Genomic DNA, 21,259 nt, shown 5'->3' with positions numbered 1-21,259 from the left:
TTCCATGTGATGCTCAACTCAAAATCCTACACCTACCAATCCCTTCGAGTGAAGCCATTGGAAATCTCATACAGTTCAGTCATATTCTTCACTGACATAGACGAAGTTCTTCTGGTCTCCGAGGAATTTGTTCTGACTGAGGAGTTAGGAATTCTCCAGTGCGAATTGCCTACACAGTGAGGAACATGATAGCCCTGAGGAATTTGATAGTCAAAATTCCGACCGTTGCTGTGCTACGCGCCAGCTGTCCCAAAATATCCTACCACCTAACGGTCATATCAGACAAGGGAATTTATGTCTTATCATGTCGGATTGCTCCCTAGGCTATAAATAGCCGCCCCCTACAACCACTAGCTGGTTGGCTGCTCCGAGAGAAACTGACACTTGTCATTTGAGAGCATCCCATCCTCCGAGGACTTTGAGTGAAAATCATCAAGTGAGGAAAACCCAAACCCAAACCTTCAAACCCAAAGTGATTGAGTATCACTGAAGAGATTGATCCTGCGTGGATCCGACGCTTGTTACCTTTGAAGACTGTGCTTCTTCCAGACGGTTAGGCGTCAAGGTCTAGAGCATCCAAGAGGAATTGTGGATCGCCGAGTGACCGGGTTTGTGAAGGTTCAGAAGTCACCTGAAGACTTACCACGAGTGATTGGGCGAGGTCTGTGTGACTTTAGCTCAAGGAGAATACGGTGAGTACTGTGTGTCCGGGACTAGGTGTCCTCGAGTTTAAATCCTCAGCCGCTCCAACCAGATGTACAACTGAGACAACAGTTGGAACTGGTCTACCAAATCATTGTCTTCACCGAGCTAACTGGTTCTATATCCTCATCTCTTTCATTTCCTCATGTCTATTGTTGTGTACCTATTCATATCTGTTTGAAGACTTTGACTGAAGACTTTCTCAATTTCCTCAGTTCAATTTCTTCAGTCTGTCCGTCTTCTTTCTTGTGTTATCCTGTGTTTACGCTTTCTGTACTCTGTGCTTGTCTTCATTTCATCATGATGACTATGCTTGTGTTCTGTAATGTTTACTTCTGAGTACTTATTCCGCTGCAAGTATTTCTTCTCTTAGGAATTTCCTCACCAGCAAATTCCTCAGTGAAGGATTCATAAAAATCGCCTATTCACTCCCCCTCTAGTCGATATAACGCACTTTCAGACTTCATACCTCTGAATCTCAGATCCTCTATTTAAATTTATATTATCATCTTCTTGATTGAAATAATACTTTTTAGTGCTTTCTTATGTCGTCTTGTACCTTATCTAGTTGAGATAATCCCCTTGGATCATATACTTTTTACTGTCTCATTTAGTTCAAAACTAGCTCGAGATCAACTTGAGGTCATTAGAAGCTGAGCACGAGTCATGTTTTACAGTTCGACCTTGAGCTTCACTCAATTCAAGCTCGCTCGATTTTAATATGAGTTGAATTGAGCCAAGTCCAACTCCCTCGAACTCGACTGCAATCCCACACCACATTATCTCCTCTCCGCTCACCGCTTCTTCGCCCCTCTCCGTCTTCGCTCATCTCCATCTTCACTCATCCCCGTCTTTGCTCATCTCCATCAATGATGTAGAAGTCGTGGTTCTCTATGCCGACAGGTGATGGCCGGATCTCCTTCAAGATCCAGATCTTGGCACCGTTGCTGTCGCTCCCTGGGCTCATTGGCCTCCACATCAGATGGATCCTTCGAGAAGGAGGATATCATCATATCCTCCAACGACAAGTAGGAGCGGGATCCACGCTTCCTAGCGAAGGCGGCGACTACGGACGAGGAGTACCAGACCCTGATGTCTACTACGCAACCTTCTTCTTGTAGACTCGTGTTGGGACTCCAAGCGTAGAGTTTTGTAGGACAGTAGCGGATGACCTAAGGTTTATCAATCTGTGGGAGGCGTAGGATGAAGACGGTCTCTCTCAAACACCCCTGCAGCCAAGTAACAAAGAGTCTTTTGTGTCCCCAACACACCTAATACAATGGTAAATTGTATAGGTGCACTAGTTCGGCGAAGAGATGGTGATACAAGTGTAATAGGATAGTAGATATAGGTTTTTGTAATCTAAAAATATAAAAACAGCAAGGTAACTAGTAACAAAAGTGAGCAAAAACGGTATTGCAATGCTTGAAAACAAGGCCTAGGGTCCATACTTTCACTAGTGCAAAGTCTCTCAACAATGATAACATAATTAAATCGTATGGCAATCCCTCAATGTGCAACAAAGAATCACTCCAAAGTTTCTATCGGAGAATGTAGGACGTAAATGTGCATCAACCCCTATGCATAGATTACCCCAATATCACCTTGGGAATCCGCGAGTTGTGTGCCGAAACATACATCAAGTGAATCAATAGAGCATCCCATTGTCAACACAGATATCCCATCGCAATACATACATAAAGTGTTCTCAAACCCAATACTCAATTCAGCATGACGAAACCTCAAAGAGCAAGACTCAATTCAACACAAGAAGATAGAGGGGGAGAAACACCTTATGATCCAATAATAGTAAGAAAGCTCGCGGTACATCAAGATCGTGCCAAATCAAAAATATGAGAGAGAGAGCAAACACATAGCTACTAATACATACCCTCAGCCCCGAGGGTGAACTACTCTCTCCTCGTCATGGAGACCGCCCGGATGATGAAGATGGCCTCTAGTGATGATTTTCCCCTCCGGCAGGGTGCCGGAATAGGGCCCCGATGGGTTTTTCGTGGCTACAGAGGCTTGCGGCAGCAGAACTTCTCATCTAGGGTTCTTTTCGGAGGTTTGGGTATTTATAAGAATTTTTGGCGTTAGTCTCACGTCAAGGGGGGGCCTGAGGGGCCCACAAGCAGGGAGCACCCTCCCTGGGGGGTAGGGCGTGCCCCCTGGCTTGTGGCCTCCCCGGTCACCTCCTGATCGAGCTCCGATGCTTCGGGGGTCTCTTTTGGTCCATAAAAAATCACCGTAAATTTTTATCCCATTTCAAGAACTTTTATTTCTGCACAAAAAATGACACCACGGTAGTTCTGCTGATAACAACGTCAGTCCGGGTTAGTTCTAATAAAATCATACCAAAACCATATAAAATTGTTGTAAACATGGCATGAATACTTCATAAATTATAGACATGTTAGAGACATATCAGCATCACCAAGCTTAATTCCTGCTCGTCCTCGAGTAGGTAAATGATAAAAGAAAGAATTTATGAAGTGTGAATGCTACCTAACTGAAAGTGCAACTAATCCCTGGGTGGTTTTGGTAATTCTTAACAACATATAGCTCATTGAACTAATGCTATTTCAAGATGATCATTTTAGAAAGTTCAGTGATTGGCATGGCATGGACTAGAGATGTGGATCCCTTAAAATGCTAAGTACACATATTGGCAACAAGCTCAAGACTCTACATTTTTATTTAAGTGATCCAAGATCACATTGAGTCCATAGGAAAGCCAGGGGATGAGGTGTTGCTCAATGGCTTACTTGCTCAAAATGCTTAGTGATATGCTCCAAAACCCTCAACCACTTTCTCATTTCCACATATGTCCTAAACCTAAAAGTCAAACTTGGCCCCACTGATTTGATCTATCCGGCGCCACCGAGTTCATTTGACATAGCCACTGCCACAAACCCTAGTCACTTCGGTTTCACTGAAAGGGATCTCGGTCTCACCGAGATGGGGTTGCAAACTCCATGTTTCCTTTTCGTAACATTTCAGTCCCACCGAGATGAGCGAATCGGTCCCACCGAGTTTGCAATGCAAATTCACTATTTCCTTTTCGTGACGTTTCGGTCCCACCAAAATGAGCGAATCGGTCCCACCGAGTTTTCCTGACCAACTCTCTATGTGCCTATTACTGAAATTGGTCCCACCGAGTTCATGTAATCGGTCATACCGAGATTACATTATGCCCTAACCCTAGCATATCGGTCTCACCGAGTTGATTGCATCGGTCCCACTGAAAAGCCCAACGTTCATATTTTGACCTGAATCGGTCTGACCGAGTTTTACCATTCGGTCTCACTGAGTTTGGGAATATATGTGCAACGGTTAGATTTTGTGTGGAGGCTATATATACCCCTCCACCCATTCATGGAGAGAGCGATCAGAACGTGCCTACACTTCCACCATTCATTTTCTGAGAGAGAACCACCTACTCATGTGTTGAGACCAAGATATTCCAATCCAACCACAAGAATCTTGATCTCTAGACTTCCCCAAGTTGCTTTCCACTCAAATCATCTTTCCACCATGGCCAAATCTGTGAGAGAGAGTTGAGTGTTGGGAAGACTATCATTTGAAGCACAAGAGTAAGGAGTTCATCATCAACACACCATCTATTACCTTTTGGAGAGTGGTGTCTCCTAGATTGGTTAGGTGTCACTTGGGAGCCTCCATCAAGATTGTGGAGTTGAACCAAGGAGTTTGTAAGGGCAAGGAGATCGCCTACTTCATGAAGATCTACCCAAATGAGGCAAGTCCTTCGTGGGTGATGGCCATGGTGGGATAGACAAGGTTGCTTCTTCATGGACCCTTCGTGGGTGGAGCCCTCCATGGACTCACGCAACTGTTACCCTTCGTGGGTTGAAGTCTCCATCAACGTGGGTGCACGATAGCACCACCTATCGGAAGCACGTCAAAAATCTCCGTGTCAACATTGCGTTTTCTCCCTCCAAACTCCTCCCATTTACTTTCTTGCAAGTTGCATGCTTCACTTTCCGCTGCTCATATACTCTTTGCATGCTTGCTTGCATTGTATTGAGATTGCTTGACTTGTGCTAAGTTGCTAAAATCTGCCAAGAATTAAAATATGGAAAAGGTTAATTTTTTATTTGGTCAAGTAGTCTAATCACCCCCCTCTAGACAGACTTTCGATCCTACAAGTGGTATCAGAGCTTTGGTCTCCATTTTCCTTGATTTCTATATCTGGTAATCATAGCCTTGGTTTCACAACCTAGGAGAGTATGTCATCTAGCGAGGGAAATTACCACCGTAGAGGTCCTTACTTTGATGGTTCTAATTTTGCTAGTTGGAAACATAAGATGAAAATGCATATTCTTGGACATAACCCCGCCGTTTGGGCTATTGTGCGTATTGGTTTGCAAGGTGAATTCTTCAATGGGAGAGAACCGAATCGTGAAGCTACCACAAAAGAATTGAAGATGTTGCAATACAATGCTCAAGCTTGCGATATCCTCTTTAAAGGATTGTGCCCCGAAGAATTCAAAAAAATCAGCCGTCTTGAGAATGCAAAGGAAATTTGGGATACTTTGATTGATATGCACGAAGGTACCGACTCCGTCAAGGAATCCAAGTTGGATGTGCTTCAAAGTCAACTTGACAAGTTCAAAATGAAGGATCGTGAAGGTGTCGCTGAAATGTACTCTAGGCTTGCTCTCATCACAAATGAGATTGCCGACTTAGGAAGTGAAGAGATGACCGGCAAATTCATCATCAAAAAGATTTGAGAGCCTTGTATGGAAAATATGATACCGTGTGCACTTTGATCCAAATGATGTCAAACTACAAAGATCTCAAGCTAACCGAAGTCATTGGAAGAATTGTTGCTCATGAGATGTTACTCAAGGATGAAGAAGAGCTTCACAACAAGTCTAGTGGTGCTTATAAAGCCTCATGTCATGCTCCTATATCATCAAATGAGAAACAAGCCTTCAATGAAGAATTGAGATTAATGTGAAGAACTTCAACAAATTCTACAAGAGTAGAAGCAAGGAAAGAAGTTCCAAGTTAAGACCCTACAATGACCAAAGATCTTCTAGTCGTGAGCGAAATTGCTACAATTGTGGAAGACTTGGACACTACTCCAATGAGTGTACGACTCCCTACAAAAGAAGAGAAGACTCTGTTGGGGAACGTAGTAATTTCAAATTTTTTTCTACGCACACGCAAGATCATGGTGGTGCATAGCAACAAGAGGGGATAGTGTCGTCCACGTACCCTCATAGACCGTAAGCGGAAGTGTTATGACAACATGGTTGATGTAGTCGTACGTCTACAAGATCAAATGATCCTAGTACCGAACATACGGCACCTCCGTGATCTGCACACATTCAGCTCGGTGATGTCCCACAAACTCACGATCCAGTAGAGCTTCGAGGGAGAGTACTGTCAGCACGATGGCGTGATGACGGTGTTGATGAAGCTACCGATGTAGGGCTTTGCCTAAGCACCGCAACGGTATGACCGAGGTGGATTATGGTGGAGGGGGGCACCGCACACGACTAAAGATCAATGATCAACTTGTGTTTCTACGGGGTGCCCCCTCCTCCGTATATAAAGGAGTGGAGGAGGGGGAGGGGCTGACCCTCCTAGGTGCACCCCAAGGGGAGTCCTACTACCACCGGGAGTAGGACTCCAACCCTTCCAAGAGTAGGAGTAGGAGAGAGGGAAGGAGGAGAGAGGGGAAAGGAAAGGGGGCGCCGCCCCCTCCTTGTCCAATTCGGACTAGAGGGGGAGGGGCGCGCGGCCTGCCCTGTCCGCCCTCCTCTTCTCCACTAAGGACCAATAGGCCCATTACACACCCCGGGGGGTTCCAGTAACCCCCCGGTACTCCGGTATTTGTCCGAATTTGCCCGGAACCTTTCCAAAGTCCAAACATGGTCATCCAATATATCCATCTTTGTGTCTCGACCATTTAGAGACTCCTCGTCATGTCCGTGATCATATTCGGGACTCCGAAATACCTTCGGTACATCAAAACACATAAACTCATATTACTGATCGTCACCGAACGTTAAGAGTGCGGACCCTACGGGTTCGAGAACTATGTAAACATGACTGAGACACATCTCCAGTCAATAACCAATAGCGGAACCTGGATGTTCATATTGGCTCCTACATATTCTATGAAGATCTTTATCGGTCAAACCGCATAACAATATACGTTGTTCCTTTTGTCATCGATATGTTACTTGCCCGAGATTCGATCGTCGGTATCTCAATACCTAGCTCAATCTCGGTACCGGCAAGTCTCTTTACTCGTTCCGTAATGCATCATCGTGCAACTAACTCATTAGTCACATTGCTTGCAAGGCTTATAGTGATGTGCATTACCGAGAGGGCCCAGAGATACCTCTCCGACAATCGGAGTGACAATTCCTAATCTCAATCTATGCCAACTCAACAAGTACCATCAGAGACACCTGTAGAGCACCTTTATAATCACCCAGTTACGTTGTGACATTTGGTAGCACACAAAGTGTTCCTCCGGTAATCGGGAGTTGCATAATCTCATAGTCATAGGAACATGTATAAGTCATGAAGAAAGCAATAGCAGTAAACTAAAACGATCAAGTGCTAAGCTAATAGAATGGGTCATGTCCATCACATCATTCTCCCAATGATGTGATACCGTTTATCAAATGAAAACTCATGTCTATGGTTAGGAAACTTTAACCATCTTTGATCAACGAGCTAGTCAAGTAGAGGCATACTAGTGATACTATGTTTGTCTATGTATTCACACATGTATTATGTTTCCGGTTAATACAATTCTAGCATGAATAATAAACATTTATCATGAAATAAGGAAATAAATAATAACTTTATTATTGCCTCTAGGGCATATTTCCTTCAGTCTCCCACTTGCACTAGAGTCGATAATCTAGATTACACAGTAATGATTCTAACACCCATGGAGTCTTGGTGGTGATCATGTTTTGCTCGTGAGAGAGGCTTAGTCAATGGGTCTGCAACATTCAGATCCATATGTATCTTGCAAATCTCTATGTCTCCCACCTGGACTTGTTCACGGATGGAATTCAAGCGTCTCTTGATGTGCTTGGTTCTCTTGTGAAATATGGATTCCTTTGCCAAGGCAATTGCACCAGTATTGTCACAAAAGATTTTCATTGGACCCGATGCACTAGGTATGACACCTAGATCGGATATGAACTCCTTCATCCAGACTCCTTCATTTGCTGCTTCCGAAGCAGCTATGTACTCTGCTTCACACATAGATCCCACCACGACGCTTTGTTTAGAACTGCACCAACTGACAGCTCCACCGTTCAATATAAACACATATCCATTGACGACGAGTTCTTTGTCACCTCCATAAACGAGAAACATATCCTTAGTCCTTTTTAGGTATTTCAGGATGTTCTTGACCACTGTCCAGTGATCCACTCCTGGATTACTTTGGTACCTCCCTGCTAAACTAATAGCATGGCACACATCAGGTCTGGTACACAACATTGCATACATGATAGAGCAACTGAAGCATAGGGAACACTTTTCGTTTTCTCTCTATCTTCTGCAGTGGTGGGGCATTGAGTCTGACTCAACTTCACACCTTGTAACACAGGCAATAACCCTTTCTTTGCTTGATCCATTTTGAACTTTTTCAAAACTTTATCAAGGTATGTGCTTTGTGAAAGTCCAATTAAGCATCTTGATCTATCTCTATAGATCTTGGTGCCCAATATATAAGCAGCTTCACCGAGGTCTTTCATTGAAAAACTTTTATTCAAGTATCCTTTTATGCTATCTAGAAATTCTATATCATTTCCAATGAACAATATGTCGTCCACATATAGTATTAGAAATGCTACAAAGCTCCCACTCACTTTCTTGTAAATACAGGCTTCTCCAAAAGTCTGTATAAAACCATATGCTTTGATCACACTATCAAAATGTTTATTCCAACTCCGAGAGGCTTGCACCAGTCCATAAATGGATCGCTGGAGCTTGCACACTTTGTTAGCACCTTTCGGATCGACAAAACCTTCTGCTTGCATCATATACAACTCTTCTTCTAGAAATCCATTCAGGAATGCAGTTTTGACATCGATTTGCCAGATTTCATAATCATAAAATGTGGCAATTGCTAACAAGATTCAGACAGACTTAAGTATCGCTACGGGTGAGAAAGTCTCGTCGTAGTCAACCCCTTGAACTTGTTGAAAACATTTCGCAACAAGTCGAGCTTTGTAGACAGTAACATTATCGTCAGCGTCGGTCTTCTTCTTGAAGATCCATTTATTCTCTATGGCTTACCGATCATCGGGCAAGTCAACCAAAGTCCACACTTTGTTCTCATACATGGATCCCATCTCAGATTTCATGGCCTCAAGCAATTTTGCAGAATCTGGGCTCACCATTGCTTCTTCATAGTTCATAGGTTCGCCATGGTCAAGTAACATGACCTCTAGGATTACCGTACCACTGTGGTGCGGATCTTACTCTGGTTGACCTACGAGGTTCAGTAGTAACTTGATCTAAGGTTTCTTGATCAATATCATTAGCTTCCTCACTAATTGGTGTAGGTGTCAGAGGAACCGGTTTCTGTGATGAACTACTTTCCAATAAGGGAGCAGGTACAGTTACCTCATCAAGTTCTACTTTCCTCCCACTCACTTCTTTCGAGAGAAACTCCTTCTCTAGAAAGGATCCATTCTTAGCAACGAATGTCTTGCCTTCGGATCTGTGATGGTGTACCCAACAGTCTCCTTTGGGTATCCTATGAAGACACATTTCTCCGATTTGGGTTCAAGCTTATCAGGTTGAAGTTTTTTCACATAAGCATCGCAACCCCAAACTTTAAGAAACGACAACTTTGGTTTCTTGCCAAACCATAATTCATAAGGCGTCATCTCAACGGATTTAGATGGTGCCCTATTTAACGTGAATGCAGCCGTCTCTAAAGCATAACCCCAAAATGATTGCGGTAAATCAGTAAGAGACATCATAGATCACACCATATCTAATAAAGTGCGGTTACGACGGTCGGACACACCATTACGTTGTGGTGTTCCGGGTGGCGTGAGTTGCGAAACTATTCCGCATTGTTTCAAATGAAGACCAAACTCGTAACTCAAATATTCTCCTCCACGATCAGATCGTAGAAACTTTATTTTCTTGTTACGATGATTTTCCACTTCACTCTGAAATTCTTTGAACTTTTCAAATGCTTCAGACTTATGTTTCATTAAGTAGATATACCCATATCTGCTTAAATAATCTGTGAAGGTGAGAAAATAATGATACCCGCCGCGAGCCTCAATATTCATCGGACCACATACATCAGTATGTATTATTTCCAACAAATCTATTGCTCGCTCAATTGTTCCAGAGAACGACATTTTAGTCATCTTGCCCATGAGGCATGGTTCACAAGTACCAAGTGATTCATAATCAAGTGATTCCAAAAGTCCATCAATATGGAGTTTCTTCATGCGCTTTACACCAATATGACCTAAACGACAGTGCCACAAATAAGTTGCACTATCATTATCAACTCTGCATCTTTTGGCTTCAACATTATGAATATGTGTATCACTACAATCGAGATTCAACAAAAATAGAACACTCTTCAAGGGTGCATGACTATAAAAGATATTACTCATATAAATAGAACAACCATTATTCTCAGATTTAAATGAATAACCATCTCGCATCAAACAAGATCCAGATATAATGTTCATGCTTAACGCTGGCACCAAATAACAATTATTCAGGTCTAAAACTAATCCCGAAGGTAGATGTAGAGGTAGCGTGCCGGTCGCGATCACATCGACTTTGGAACCATTTCCCACGCGCATCGTCACCTTGTCCTTAGCCAATCTTCGCTTAATCCGTCCCTGTTTCGAGTTGCAAATATTAGCAACAGAACCAGTATCAAATACCCAGGTGCTACTGCGAGCTTTAGTAAGGTACACATCAATAACATGTATATCACATATACCTTTGTTCACCTTGTCATCCTTCTTAATCGCCAAATACTTGGGGCAGTTCCGCTTCCAGTGGCAAGTCTCTTTGTAGTAGAAGCACTCAGTCTCAGGCTTAGGTCCAGACTTGGGTTTCTTCTCTTGAGCAGCAACTTGTTTGCCGTTCTTCTTGAAGTTCCCCTTCTTCTTCCCTTTACCCTTTTTCTTGAAACTGGTAGTCTTGTTGACCATCAACACTTGATGCTCCTTCTTGATTTCTACCTCCGCAGCCTTTAGCATCGCGAAGAGCTTGGGAATTGTCTTATCCATCCCTTTCATATTATAGTTCATCACAAAGCTCTTGTAGCTTGGTGGCAGTGATTGAAGAATTCTGTCAATGACACTACCATCCAGAAGATTAACTCCCAGTTGAATTAAGTGATTATTATACCCAGCCATTTTGAGTATATGTTCACTGACAGAACTGTTCTCCTCCATCTTACAACTGTAGAACTTATTGGAGACTTCATATCTCTCAATCCGGGCATTTTCTTGAAATATTAACTTCAACTCCTGGAACATCTCATATGCTCCATGACGTTCAAAACATCGTTGAAGTCCCGGTTCTAAGCTATAAAGCATGGCACACTGAACTATCGAGTAGTCATCAACTTTACTCTGCCAGACGTTCTTAACGTCATCAGCAGCATCTACAACAGGCCTGGCACCCAGCGGTGCTTCCAGGACGTAATTCTTCTATGCAGCAATGAGGATAATCCTCAAGTTACGGACACAGTCCGTGTAATTGCTACCATCATATTTCAACTTAGCTTTCTCAAGGAACGCATTAAAATTCAATGGAACAATAGCACGGGCCATCTATCTACAACAACATAGGCAAGCAAAATACTATCAGGTACTAAGTTCATGATAAATTAAAGTTCAATTAATCAAATTACGTAAGAACTCCCACTTAGATAGACATCCCTCTAATCATCTAAGTGATCATGTGATCCAAATCAACTAAACCATGTTCGATCATCACGTGAAATGGAGTAGTTTTCAATGGTGAACATCACTATGTTGATCATATCTACTATATGATTCATGCTCGACCTTTCGGTCTCAGTGTTCCGAGGCCATATCTGCATATGCTAGGCTCGTCAAGTTTTAACTCGAGTATTTCTGCATGTGCAGAACTGGCTTGCACCCGTTGTATATGAACGTAGAGCTTATCACACCCGATCATCACGTGGTGTCTCAGCACGACGAACTTTGGCAACGGTGCATACTCAGGGAGAACAGTTATACCTTGAATTTTAGTGAGGGATCATCTTATAATGCTACCGTCAATCAAAGCAAAATAAGATGCATAAAAGATAAACATCACATGCAATTATTATAAGTGATATGATATGGCCATTATCATCTTGTGCCTTTGATCTTCATCTCCAAAGCACCGTCATGATCACCATCGTCACCGACGCAACACGTTGATCTCCATCGTAGCATCGTTTTCATCTTGCCAACTATTGCTTCTACGACTATCGGTACCACTTAGTGATAAAGTAAAGTAATTACATGGCGATTGCATTTCATACAATAAAGCGACAACCATATGGTTCCTACCAGTTGCCGATAACTCCGTTAAAAAACATGATAATCTCATACAATAAAATATAGCATCATGTCTTGACCATATCACATCACAACATGCCCTGCAAAAACAAGTTAGACGTCCTCTATTTTGTTGTTGAAAGTTTTACGTGGCTGCTACGAGCTAAGCAAGAACCGTTCTTACCTACGCATCAAAACCGCAACAATATTATCAAGTATGTGTTGTTTTAACCTTCACAAGGACCGGGTGTAGCCACACTCGATTCAACTAAAGTTGGAGAAACTAACACCCGCCAGCCACCTGTGTGTGAAGCACGTCGGTAGAATTAGTCTCGCGTAAGCGTACGCGTAATGTCGGTACAGGCCGCTTCATCCAACAATACCGCTGAATCAAAGTATGACATGCTGGTAAGAAGTATGACTAGTATCACCCACAACTCACTTGTGTTCTACTCGTGCATATAACATCTACGCATTAACCTGGCTCGGATGCCACTGTTGGGGAACATAGTAATTTCCAAAAATTTCCTATGGACACGCAAGATCATGGTGATGCATAGCAACGAGAGGGGAGAGTGTCGTCCACATACCCTCGTAGACCGTAAGCGGAAGCCTTATGACAACGTGGTTGATGTAGTCATACGTCTTCACGATCGACCGATCCTAGTATAGAACGTACTATACCTCCACGATCTGCACGTGTTCAGCTCGGTGATGTCCCACGAACTCACGGTCCAGTAGAGCTTCGAGGGAGAGTTTCGTCATCACGACGGTGTGATGACGGTGTTGATGAAGCTACCGACGCAGGGCTTCGCCTAAGCACCGCAACGATATGACCGAGGTGGATTATTGTGGAGGGGGGCACAACACACGGCTAAAGATCAATGATGAACTTGTGTGTTTATGGGGTCCCCCCTCCTCTGTATATAAAGGAGTGGAGGAGGGGGAGGGCCCAGCCCTCCTAGGCGCGCCCCAAGGGGAGTCCTACTCCCACCGGGAGTAAGACTCCAACCCTTCCAAGAGTAGGAGTAGGAGAGAGGGAAGGAGGAGAGAGGGGAAAGGAAAGGGGGGCGCCCCCCTCCTTGTCCAATTCGGACTAGAGGGGGAGGGGGCACGCGGCCTGCCCTGGCCGCCCCTCCTGTTCTCCACTAATTCCCAATAGGCCCATTACACTCCCTGGGGGTTTCGTTAACCCCCCGGTACTCCAGTATTTGTCCGAACTTGCCCGGAACCCTTCCGAAGTCCAAACATGGTCATCCAATATATCGATCTTTGTGTCTCGACCATTTCGAGACTCCTCATCATGTACGTGATCATATCCGGGACTCTGAACTACCTTCGGTACATCAAAACACATAAACTCATATTACCGTCACCGAATGTTAAGCGTGCGGACCCTACGGGTTCGAGAACTATGTAGACATGACCGAGACACGTCTCCGGTTAATAACCAATAGCGGAACCTGGATGTTCATATTGGCTCCTACATATTCTACGAAGATCTTTATCGGTCAAACTGCATAACAATATACGTTGTTCCTTTTTTCATCGGTATGTTACTTGCCCGAGATTCGATCGTTGGTATCTCAATACCTAGCTCAATCTTGTTACCGACAAGTCTCTTTACTCATTCCGTAATGCATCATCCTGCAACTAACTCATTAGTCACATTGCTTGCAAGGCTTATAGTGATGTGCATTACCGAGAGGGCCCAGAGATACCTCTCCGACAATCGGAGTGACAAATCCTAATCTAGATATATGACAACTCAACAAGTACCATCGGAGACACCTGTAGAGCACCTTTATAATCACCCAGTTACATTGTGATGTTTGGTGGCACACAAAGTGTTCCTCCGGTAATCGGGAGTTGCATAATCTCATAGTCATAGGAACATGTATAAGTCATGAAGAAAGCAATAGCAGTAAACTGAAACGATCAAGTGATAAGCTAACGGAATGGGCCAAGTCAATCACATCATTCTCCCAATGATGTGATCCCATTTATCAAATGAAAACTCATGTCTATGGTTAGGAAACTTTAACCATCTTTGATCAACGAGCTAGTCAAGTAGAGGCATACTAGTGACACTATGTTTGTCTATGTATTCACACATGTATTATGTTTCCAGTTAATACAATTCTAGCATGAATAATAAACATTTATCATGAAATAAGGAAATAAATAATAACTTTATTATTGCCTCTAGGGCATATTTCCTTCAGACTCACCTAAAAGGAGAAGAAAAAGGGAAGAATCACCTCCAAGAGAGAGAAGGAGTAGAGATGATCGATATGAACAAAGAACCTCTCGAAGAAGTAAGGATTCGGAAAGGAAGGACAAGTCATCAAGGATCTACACAAAACAAATATATCAAGCTCATGTTGGTGAATGGGTATCCGGCTCCGACTCCGACCATCACTCTGAGAGAAGTAATCACTCCGACTCTGAATATACTCAAGATGAAGGTGTTTCCGGTCTAGCACTTGTGTCAACCAACTCCTATGACATATTTGATTCACCAAATGAAGGAATTGGGAGATGCTGCATGGCTAAAGGCCCCAATGTAACACACCCCGAGTATGTTGATTTCAACAGTGATGAAGATGACTTGCTAGTTGATGATGATTTACTTGTTGACAAGTCTAGTGATGAATACTATGATGAAAATGCTATTAATCATGCTAAATCTCATGAGAAGGATATTGAGCGTCTAACTAAAGAACTAAACACTCTTAAGTTAGCTCATGAAACTATTTTAGAAGATCATTGAGAACTTTTAAAAACTCATGAGAAGCTACGCTTCGAGAAGCTCAACCTTGAGCAAGAGCATGGGTTCTTAAAAGCCATCAATGATGATCTTTGGAAGAAAACTTCTTCTTACATTGCCAAGCGTTTACTCTTGTCTACTTACATGCCACAAGTAAAATCTAGGAACTAGAACAAGAAAGATTCTTCTTCTAGTAGTAACAATAATCATGCTAAATCCAATATTGTTGCTTATAGTAGTTCTCTTGATTCCAGTAATGATTCTCTTAGCCAAGTTACACTTGAGCAAGAAAATAGCTTATTGAAGGGAATTATATATAAAGGTGTTTACAAGAGTCTTGCTGGAAGTAAGCAATTTGAGGAAATTGTACGCAAGCAAGGAAGGCACCGGAAGAATCATGGTGTTGGTTTTGAACGAAAGTTCAATGCCAATGGAGTTGAGTGGGAAGAAGATCAATACCCCAAGAAAAAGTTTTTCCTCAACAAGAGAAGTATGATCCTACTTCCTTCAAGGGAACACAAGCTCAAGATGATCTTCCACCACAAGACCACAAGCTAAAAGGCAAGGACAAGCTTCAAGAGGAGATTGATGCATTTGAAGATGCTCCAAAGGCCTTGGTCAAGTTGGTTCCCAAGACTACATCAAGTTCCACTTCATCAAGTACATCTACAACTCCAAGTATTCCCATCAAGATGATGTGGATCCCGAAGAAGAAGAACTAGAGAGTTCTTGAGGGTGACTCCGCCAACATACTTCACTCATATTCATTTTGGCAAGGACAAGTGCAAACAACTTCCACATCTTGCACTAGTTCAAGGAGTCACAAACCCTCTTGTCGGTAAGACAAGGGAGAAGGTAACTTAATGTTTTCATGGACATCATCATGTGTGTGCTTCACTCTATGTCTATGGATATCCTTGTTTATTCCTTGTGGGACTAACCCATGTAGGTATTGAAAGTGCAACTCACTCCAATGGATTGCTTCAAATGATCTACATCAACAATGAGCATCCACATCTTCAACATCTACATGAAGTCATCATCGAAAAAACCCAAGGTTAGTTCATCCCTCTTAGGGGGATATCACATCTAGGGGGAGCTTTACTCTAAGAATTGAGCTAAAGCAACTCTAATGGTGTGAACACAACAATGCTTTATGTAAAAGTGGTAACCCCACTTGTGCTTAAACAATGAGTATGACCTATGTTCAAATGTTCTCATTTGACTCCTAAGTCAATATACTCATATATAGATGACCTAGTCATCGCCAATTGCTTGATAGATGCTAGAGTGATTGTGCATGCTTTGCCACATATTCATTTTCCATTTTATTGTCTGAGCATGTTGAATGCATACTTTTCTCATTCGAGGACATCCATTTGTTGCTTTTATTGTTTGCCTTTTCTTCTTTTGCTAAATGGATGGACAAGAATGCCTAAGAACTTCCTCTAGCTATCTATGCTTTTCTCGTCTCAAACTCTAGTCATGCTACATCACAAAGTTTGAACAAGTCAAATTCGAACCCTCTGGATGAGGAGCACTCGGAGTCACCGATTCGTGATAGACTTAAACTTCCAAAACCTCTCTGTGTATTTCGGTCTAACCGATTCATCCATTTCGGTCACATCGAGTTCACTGGGTTGATCTAGTTTTCAATCTCGGTGCAACCGATTAGAACTCTTCGGTCTCACCGAGTTGCAGCAACCGCTTGCAATTCTGCATCTCGGTGCCACCGAGTTGTTACACTCGGTCACACCGACAGTGCCAGAATATATATACCGACGGGTCAAATTTTGGAAATTCCTCCGAAACCTCTTCGCTCGCGCGTGTGCTGCTCTGCCGCCTCGGGTCTCCGGATCGTCCTCTCATCGCCTGCGACCTCCCGCCGCTGGTCTCCGCGGCCGTCAATGGAAATATTCACATCTGTTGCCGCCGTAGCGAGCTCATCGCCAAGTTAGGGTATGAGTTCGACACTTTGTGCATTCTTTTAACTCCAATTCTTAGCACAAAGGCAATGCCATGTTTCTTTCCAAGTATGAGATCGATCTATCCACAGAAAACACCCTTTAGATTAGTTTTGATTTGAAAATTTAGGGTTAGGTTTCCGCCGGACTCATCTCGGACCGACCGAATCATAGAAATCGGTCTTGCCGATTTGGCTTAGGCCATTGCACATGTGATTTTCGGTCTGACCAAAAATTGCAAATCGGTGTGACCGAGTTCAGGACTTTGTGAAACCCTAGCAAACTTGGAGTCACCGAACTATGTCTCGGTCTAACCGATTCCGCTAGTTTAGACTCCAAAGTTGCTTCGGTGTCACCGAGTTTTACAAATCGGTAGCTCCGAAATGCTTCCTGTAGAAAACTAAAACTAAGTTTTTGACTCATTCTTTTTGCAAAAACTCTGCACTTTGTGATGCTCATCTACTCTATCTCATCTACAACTATTCACAGGGTCAGCTCCCAGTTTGCAGTGCAGTGTGTCTGATCAGAGTGATAGCTAGAACAAGTCAGAGGAGCAGATGGACTTGAGTGAGGGCACTAGTCCCTCTGGCAGCTATGATGAGGGTAGCAGTATCACACCAAGCAATCTGCCTAAGGCACAAACTAGGCAGAGAAAGAAGAAAACTTTAGACTCTGAGGATGAGGACTTTGAGATTGAAGAAGTCACCTCAAAGAAGAAGGTGCTCAAGAAAGAGTATGCTGCTGCTGCTTCTACCAAGCCAGGTCAGCACAAGAAAGCACCTGCCAGGAGAGTGCCTATGTCAAAGGCCAGGGCATCAACTCAAGAGACAATGGAATTCATTCTAGAAGCCATAGAAGATGGAGATGGCAAGAAGATAAAAGAAAGAGTCAGGAAAACAGTTGCAAGAGTGCTTGGAAGTCCATCTATGAGGAGAGATTCTGCAAGTGAGGAGGAAGAAGAGGATGTTGCACCTCCTCCCAAGTAACAAAAGCTGATGGGGGATGCCATCAAGTCTGGGGCTGGTCCTTCAAAGCCTAAGGCAGCCCCCAAAGCTCCAGCTCAAGCCTCCAAGACTGCACCCAAGAGAAGCACCAGGAACATTCTTACTGCAGAAAAGAACAAGGCCCCAGTGCCTGAGGTTGAAGAAGAACTTGATGAAGCCCAAGTGCTTACGAAACTCAAGCCAAAAATTCCAGACCATGATGACAATCATCCAGTGGCTAAGAATATATGAAAGAAAGAAAAGATGCAGGTCTCAGATTGTGGAGACAAGCTGATCCATATGCTATGAGGAGAAGGACAACTATGGACTATAGATTCCACCCGAAAGAACAACAAGATTTATATGAGACAGTGTTGCTTGACAAGAAGCCCATTGTCAGTGATATGAAGTGGGTTGATTGGGAGTATATTGATGAGAATGAAGATCATTTTCTAGGAGTTCATGGGAGCTTCAAGCTCAATGGTGTTGACAAGTTTGTGGGTCAGAAGCTGACCAAATGGAATGATGAGCTCATTATGCAGTTTTATTCTACAACTCATTTCTATCCTGATGGGAAGATTGTGTGGATGACTGAAGGTACAAGGTACCAGTCTACTATTGATGAGTGGGACAAGCTCATAAAATCCCCCAAAGAAGCTGAGAAAGACATTGATGTATATGCCGAGAAGAAGAAAGATCACAACTCCATGGCAAATATGTACAAGGAGATACCTGACAAGGCCTTGGAAACTCATAAGCTAGGCTCAGTGTATTACTTAATGTCTGGATTGGCCACAATGAACACTATATTGAGGCACACTTTGTTGCCCAAATTTGGAGATCACAGGATGATCAGAGGCCATTCCATCAACTTGCTCCAGCTCTTTGATTTGCCACAGAAATTCAAGGTCATGAGTTTGATTGTTGAAATAATCAAGAGAACAGCTGCTGACCAGAATGTTGGAAATATTCCCTAGAGGCAATAATAAAATGATTATTATTATATTTCCTTGTTCATGATAATTGTTTTTTATTCATGCTATAATTGTGTTATCCGGAAATTGTAATACATGTGTGAATACATAGACCACAACATGTCCCTAGTAAGCCTCTAGTTGACTAGCTCGCTGATCAACAGATAGTCATGGTTTCCTGACTATGGACATTGGATGTCATTGATAACGGGATCACATCATTAGGAGAATGATGTGATGGACAAGACCCAATCCTAAGCATAGCACAAGATCGTGTAGTTCGTTTTCTAGAGCTTTTCCAATGTCAAGTATCTTTTCCTTAGACCATGAGATCGTGTAACTCCCGGATACCATAGGAGTGCTTTGGGTGTACCAAACGTCACAACGTAACTGGGTGACTATAAAGGTATACTACGGGTATCCCCGAAAGTGTTTGTTGGGTTGACACGGATCGAGACTGGGATTTGTCACTCCGTATGACGGAGAGGTATCTCTGGGCCCACTCGGTAATGCATCATCATAATGAGCTCAAAGTGACCAAGGGTTTGGTCACGGTATCATGCATTACGGTACGAGTAAAGTGACTTGCCGGTAACGAGATTGAATGAGGTATTGGGATACCGACGATCGAATCTCGGGCAAGTAACGTACCGATTGACAAAGGGAATTGTATATGGGGTTACTTGAATCCTCGACATCGTGGTTCATCTGATGAGATCATCGAGGAGCATGTGGGAGCCAACATGGGTATCCATATCCCGCTGTTGGTTATTAACCGAAGAGTCGTCTCGGTCATGTCTGCGTGTCTCCCGAACCCGTAGGGTCTACACACTTAAGGTTCGGTGACGCTAGGGTTGTAGAGATACTAGTATGCAGTAACCCGAAAGTTGTTCGGAGTCCCAGATGAGATACTGGACGTTACGAGGAGTTCCGGAATGGTCCGGAGGTGAAGAATTATATATAGGAAGTCAGGTTTCGGCCATCGGGAAAGTTTCGGGGGTCACCGGTATTGTACCGGGACCACCGGAAGGGTTCCGGGGGTCCACCGGGTGGGGCCACCTATCCCGGAGGGCCCCATGGGCTGAAGTGGGAGGGTAACCAGCCCCTGGTGGGCTGGTGCTCCCCCCTTTGGGCCCCCCTGCGCCTAGGGTTGGAAACCCTAGGGGTGGGGGCGCTTCCACTTGGCTTGGGGGGCAAGCCACCCCCTTGGCCGTCGCCCCCTTGGAGATTGCATCTCCTAGGGCCGGCCCCCCCTAGGGTCCCTATATAAAGAGGGGGAGGGGGAGGGAGGGCAGCCGCATCCATGCTCTTGGCGCCTCCCTCTCCCTCCGCAACAACTCTCCCTCTCGTAGTGCTTGGCAAAGCCCTGCTGAGATCGCTGCTGCATCCACCACCACGGCGTCGTGCTGCTAGATCTCCATCAACCTCTCCTTCCCCCTTGCTGGATCAAGAAGGAGGAGACATCTTCCTCAACCGTACGTGTGTTGAACGCGGAGGTGCTGTCCGTTCAGCACTAGGATCATCGGTGATTTGGATCACGACGAGTACGACTCCCTCAACCCCGTTCTCTTGAATGCTTCCGCTCGCGATCTACAAGGGTATGTAGATGCACTCCTCTCTCATGTTGCTAGATGAACTCCATAGATTAATCTTGGTGAAGCGTAGAATTTTTATTATTTTCTGCAACGTTCCCCAACAGTGGCATCATGAGCTAGGTCTATGCATAGTTCTCTTTGCACGAGTAGAACACAAATTTGTTGTGGGCGTAGATGTTGTCAACTTTCTTGCCACTACTAGTCTTATTTTTCTTCGGCGGCATCGTGGGATGAAGCGGCCTGGACCGACCTTACACGTACGCTTACGTGAGACAGGTTCCATCGACTAACATGCACTAGTTGCATAAGGTGGCTAGCGGGTGTCTGTCTCTCCCACTTTAGTTGGAGCGGATTCAATGAAAAGGGTCCTTATGAAGGGTAAATAGAAGTTGGCATATCACGTTGTGGCTTTCACGTAGGTAAGAAAAGGTTCTTTCTAGAACCCTATTGCAACCACGTAAAACATGCAACAACAATTAGAGGACGTCTAACTTGTTTTTGTAGCATATGCCTTGTGATGTGATATGGCCAAAAGTTGTGATGAATGATATATATGTGATGTATGAGATCATGTTCTTGTAATAGGAATCACGACTTGCATGTCGATGAGTATGACAACTGGCAGGAACCATAGGAGTTGTCTTAATTATTGTATGACCTGCGTGTCAATGATTAAACGCCATGTAATTACTTTATTTTAT

The sequence above is a fragment of the Triticum aestivum genome, chromosome 3B (genome assembly GCF_018294505.1).
Source record: "Triticum aestivum cultivar Chinese Spring chromosome 3B, IWGSC CS RefSeq v2.1, whole genome shotgun sequence".
Classification (NCBI taxonomy): Eukaryota; Viridiplantae; Streptophyta; class Magnoliopsida; order Poales; family Poaceae; genus Triticum; species Triticum aestivum.
Note: the sequence above shows the minus strand (reverse complement) of the source record.